Raw genomic sequence first — 6527 nt, 5'->3', positions numbered from 1 at the left:
CTTTTCTTCTCCTTTTTAGGTCCTCTTTTCTTCCTCTTTGATTAAGACCCAACCTCGAGCACCATTTGTTTTGTTTTGGGTGATCAAAGTTTGTTTGAAAACCATTTTTAAATTCGTTTTCGTCGTTTTTTTTCAGTACAAACATGTTTGGATAACTATTATTTAACCAGAAAAAAAATAGTGTTTCTCGCACAATTACATGATGGAGTTGTTAATTCTTCTAAAAGAACGAGTTTGTAAATAATATATTGAATTCTTAAAGGGTAAGAGTACTAAATCGTCATTCATTATTTCAAGCAATATTTCATAGGTAGAATTTATTAAAATTAAAATATAAAGTTATAAGGATATAATTCAAACTTTTAAAATTTTAAAGACTAAAATGCATTGAATATCCAAGTTTGGAAATATTAATTTAAATATTGTTTTAGTCTTTGCACTTCCCAAACATCAATTTTGTTTTTTTTTTTGTACTTTAAATTTTTGTCTATTTTAGTACTTGCATTTTAGAAATGTCTATTTCAATTCCTATATTTTTTAAAAATGATCATTTTAGTCCATGCTTTTAAAATTTTGATGCAAATACTATACCTAATGAGAACTCTTTAAAATACATAGTTATGACTATATTTTTAAATATAGTCAATATAGTCAAATCAAGCATAACTCAGCGGTAATTGATATATATTTCAAACCATGAAATTGTGAGTTGGATCTCCCATCCTCACGTGTTATACTAAATATATATATATATATATATATATATATATATATATAGTCAATATAAAGAATAGTGGCTGGACTCTCCTGAAATAACTTAATCAGTTAAAGTATATATTTTTAAGGGGCAATTGCAAATATGGCAAATATATTTAGTAAAATAAGCAAAATAGCAACCACATTAAGTTTTTTCAAATATAGCATTTTTTTTCAACAAAAAACGGATGTCCAATTTTAAATTTACAATTTTATCCTGTAATATATCTGATATACATCTGTAATATATATGCAATATATCTGACTACTGTGTATGATATACCACTGATATAATAATAATATACAATTGATTTACTTTTGATATAACTATGATATCTACTGTCTAAAATGACTTACCACTGATATACATATGATAACCATTGATTTACTATGCTAATACAACATTTATATATCGGTGATATATACTTGATATGTCTCTAATTTACCATTGATATACAAATGATATACCACTTATACAATTTCTTATGTATGATTGTGATTTTCCACTAATATAATATTGATATATATTTGATATGTACTTAATATGCTTCTAACTTGCCATTGACATACTTCTGATATAACCATGATATCTACTAATATAATTATGATACATGTGTGTTGATATAATACTATTATATCTAATGTTTTTTTTCATATGAAAACAATGGTGCAAAAAAAAATTAAATATAAAGTTATTGTATAAAATGTTTATATGGATTATGCACGTAAAAAAAAAGACAAAAAAGACAAAGTTAGAAATCTAATATACTTTATAAATTTAAACAGTTGATGTCCCATATATTTAGTATCTAATTAATATTAATATAAAATAGTAGGAGTGATATAGTAATCAATATTATTGATAATATTAATATATCAATCAACAAATTGCAATAGCAAATTAGAATTAAAACAACTGATATACCACTAAAAATTAATCATTTGATATACCTTATACTTAATATATAAGTTGCAAATATATTTAGTATATCGTAAATTAGAAGTACATTAGATATATATATTAGAGGTATAATACATACATCTGATACATCAAGAATATATTGGAAGTATATCAAAGAAACATTGGACGTATATCAGATATAGATTGAATGTATATCAGATATATATTGGATTTATATCAGATACAGATATACGTATATCAGATATCATTTGGGTAAAATTAGAATAATAAATATTTTGCTATATTTAAAATTTTGAAAAGTTTATGATATTTTTTTGAAATATATGAATAATTTTTGCTACCCGCTACAACTATCCTAGGGCGTGAGTTTCAATTCTACTCAGGAAACTATAAAAAATATTTAAAAAAAAAATTAGAAATGGTGACTCCAAAATCGTACTTTCACGTTTTTATCATGCCTACAAATACCTGACACGTACACTCAGGTGAAAAGCCCGCACCCAAATCGTGCGGCCCTTATCTCGCCACGTAAGCCGCAAAAGTGGACCCAGTTCAATGCTGGTAGTCAAATCAGACGTAGCGGCTGATTCCTTTTTTATTCTTCCCCATTAATAATATTCGTATAACAAAATTAGACAAATTCTGGAGACAATTATTGTCTCTTCTTTAAAATAATCGAAAATTATATATATTTTTTAATCTTACAAGTTAAAACATTAATTATTTTGATTTTTTAACGTCATAAATACTGATGTGCTGTTCATTATTTCTAAAACGTAATATGTTTGAAGATTTATATATTCCAATATTTGAGTGCTGTAGTGTAGCATGATTAGTTCATTAAAATAATACTTCCGATGTCTTTTTTATAAAAATAAACAAACTCGATATTTAACAAAAATTAAAAACATATATCTCATTTTGACCCAAATAAATCTACTTGGACTTGGCATGCTTATTATTTTACCTATTATTTATTTGTCACATCATCCCAACTAAAATTAATCTAATAAACATATTATATTGTCCTTCTATAAATAATATTAAGAGAAACAGCACAAATAATTAAAATGTTTAAATATTCGAAAACCATATAGATACAAATTTCAAAATATAGGAACTAAAAATTAATTTTATATCACATGTAACCTGGATCTCCTTCTCTTTCATGTATCTCTTCCCCTCCAGAGGTATGCTTAGTGTCAATTCAGTTCCTATAAATTTTAAAAGCTTAAATTTGGGTTCTTTTTTTCTAGTTCCTATTGTTACAATTTATAAGTTGTTACCAACACGATTTCTATTCAGCTATATTAGAGTTTATGATTAAGTAGTCCAACCCTAATCAGAAATAAATTATACGTAAGCTCGTGTCTCTCTCCCAACACGAGACCCGACCCTTTCATTGTCTCGGATTTCTCTTTTTTTTTTTTTTTGAATAGAAAGATTATATATAAGAAAAAAGAGATTATAAAATGTATATATTTGTAAAGAAAAAGGTGGAACGGGAAAAGAGGAAAGAATGAAAAGGGGGATGAGATTGAAAGCGTGTGAAATGCACTTGGCTTAGGCAGAGGGCCGTGGGGGTACGAATGCAATAACAAGAGACGGGATGGCCACGCGTGGGGAACAAATGGGTCACTCACTCCCACTCCCACTATCACTTTTTTTCTTTCTTTTTTTCCTTTTTATTTCACCATAATTATTTCATTGAAGTTTAATTTTGTGTTATGGGTTTTTTTCTTTTTCTTTTTTTGTATTTAATTGGGATTGAAATGATGAGCTTTCTTATTGGTATTGTGTGCTCATTATGTTTGGGATTGAAATTTAAGTTTAATTCATTTGGATTAATTGTGTATTAACACCAATCTACTTGGAAGTTGGAGGGGAGAAAGATAGTGAAATTGAAAACCTACTTTCATTCCATAACCACGATATTAAATATCCTAACTATAGTTATGATTTTGACAAATAATAGAGAGGATGTAAAGAGGAAACATAAGAATAAATAACGGTTAAATTTTTAGTAGTGATTAATGGGAAGATTCCTACTTGCTAGTCATGAGGTAAGTATTATTCTTTTACAGATACTTTTTAAAAACGTATTTAGATAAAAGTGAGTTTGGTCAAAGCGAGCATTGTTCAACAGTATCTCCAATCAAAAGGTTGTGAGTTCGATCCCCCACCTCATATGTTGTACTAAAAAAATTGAGTTTGCGAAGACTTTTGGAAGTATTACTCTAAGTGAAACAACTTTTCAGTAAACACTTATAAATATATTATTGGTTAAGTGATTCTTCTACGAACAAAGTGTTTTTTTTTTCTTTTTAAGTTTTTAATTAGTTGGAAGCACAATTCACTGTTTCGAAAGTCATTTCAAACTAGTTTATTACTTTTAATTAGAATCTTGAGATCATGGTAAATTATTTAAATTTGTTAGGAGTATTTTTTTAACCATTTTATAAATCATGTCAAATTTGTAGTAAGGGTAACAAAATGTTAAGAAAAGCCAAGTTTGATACCTAAACAAGAAAAAATGAAAGAAAATCCAATGTGTCATAATAATGAAAGCATGCTCGAAAGCATATTATACGCATCAATAGAGAAGCTAAGGAATATGACTGAAAAATGTAAAACGATTAAACTACACTATGAAATAATCTATAGATTTGCTTCAAATTCTTTCTAGGCATACTTTAATTAAAGAAATAAAACATAATTAATTGGAAAAATTAATTATGAGAATCAAGTGGGTGGGGAGGAGACAAAGAAATCTTGAAAAATATAATAAAACAAAATTGGGGTTAGAGATATATGGTATATGTCCTCTTACAAAGTACTTAAAACTAAGGTTATCTTTTAATTCTCACTTTTTGGCCATGGGTGGGTATGGTATCATTATATGTGGAGATTATGTGCATATTGTATATAAATAATATATGATCATTATATTCATTTCTACTACTTTCATTATTCAATTTTCATATCTCTCCTCTTTATTTTTATTGAATTTTTCTTTATTGGTACATTCGAAACATTATCTTTTTTACAATAGGGTCATCTACTTATATCAATTTAAAATTATTTGTTTCTAATCTATGATTGTCCTTTTCTATTCTATTAGAAAAAAAAATTGCCAATATAGATTATAATCTTATAATTATATTTTGTAATTTTAGCTTACGTGGAATTATGTTTATGTGTCTTAATCAACTTAAAAGACGACAAGAGGGTAGAATGGAACTAGGGATACATTCCTAGGCTATTTTTCAATGTAGAAATTAAGGATGGAGTCAAAGGGTGGGAGAATCTCTAGACTTTTCGTAAAAAAAAAAAAAAAAATCAAAGAAAATTTCCCTCAATTAGTACAATATATGTAAAGGCAAGGGATCGAACTCATAATCTTTTGGTTGAAGTTATATGCCAATTATAGTTGAGTTATGTTTACGTTGACTCATCGACCATATTTTTCATGGAGAATTCCTCCCCATTTGAGACAGGGCGCCGTATGAACATGATTATACCGGAAATTTGTACATCTCTCTATTCTCAACATATATGGACTTATTTCAAAAGTCCAAATTTATATCTAAAGTGTATTGAGCGGGTAAGTTTATAACCTTTTAGAAATCATAATATAGCCTTAACAACAAAACTTCCATTGATTAATAATAAACATAATTTGAAATAAATATAAACTCGACTTATTTAATTTCATGTTACAACCTAGTCTAACTCTTGGGCTAAATATTCTATTTGATTTGATTAATGGCAGTTTAATTTTAATTAAATAAAAGAAGAATGATTAAAAGCATAAAAGTGATTTTATTGGGGTTCAAATGATTATGAATCCCTTAAAATAAAATGCTACAAGATAAGAATTTAGTCGGTAGGGGGAATCTGTGTGGTAGTTGGTGGATGTATTCGATTGAAGTCTTTTTTTCGCCAAAAAGAAAAAGAAAAAACCTCATTGCAATGTTAATTTTTAATTAAAAAAAATCACAAAAAAAAAGTGCAATTTCCACCATTTACATCAAAACTCTAATATCAAAAAATACCCTTGTTTTAATTCTCCCACATACAACAATTATTCTCTCTTAAATTCTTAATAAGACAGATAGATAGATATATATAGAAATTTAAATTTTGAAATCAAATATACCCTAAACCTTAAATAACTATAAAAATAATGAGATATTATCCACGATCTAAATATAGTTTATAGGGTCATATTATGTTTTTAATGTGAGATCCTTTAACATTCCAATTTTGAGAATTGATGTTCTTTTGAATTTGTTGGGCTCTGGTATTATATCAAGATTCACGGAGTCCATTTCAAAATAGCTCAGGTATATTGTAAACATTTGTTAAGTCTTTATCTTTTTGATGTGAGATTCTTAACCTGTGGTGTTTTATCAAATGTACTATGAAGTTAAGTTAGGACTCAAGTTGGAGAGCATAAGTGGTGAACTAGAAGTTTGTGCAGGGAATTGCATACATTTGAATTTGATAAGGGTAAGACTCCACTTTTTATAAGAGGGAGTATTGAGAAATGTTGCTATGCCATTACAACATGCATAATTGTCCATCAACAAATTTTCCACTAGCTACGAGTATAGCTTCTCATAATAGGGTCATTCTTTCGCCGAATGTCAGTAGATATTTTGTCGGATGAATCTACTTTTGGGAAGAGTCTAACTAAGCACTTGTCATTTATTTTGTCACAAGCTCTTTTTCCTCGTCTTGGAGGTTTTTGGGCTTAGACGTAGACACACATATTCAAGTAAGGGAGAGTGATGTGTTCTATCAGATTTTACATCATAACATGATACATTTTCTTGAGATGTTAGTT

The sequence above is a fragment of the Momordica charantia genome, assembly GCF_013281855.1.
Source record: "Momordica charantia cultivar OHB3-1 chromosome 9 unlocalized genomic scaffold, Mcharantia_2.0 BLBB01000009.1, whole genome shotgun sequence".
Classification (NCBI taxonomy): Eukaryota; Viridiplantae; Streptophyta; class Magnoliopsida; order Cucurbitales; family Cucurbitaceae; genus Momordica; species Momordica charantia.
Note: the sequence above shows the minus strand (reverse complement) of the source record.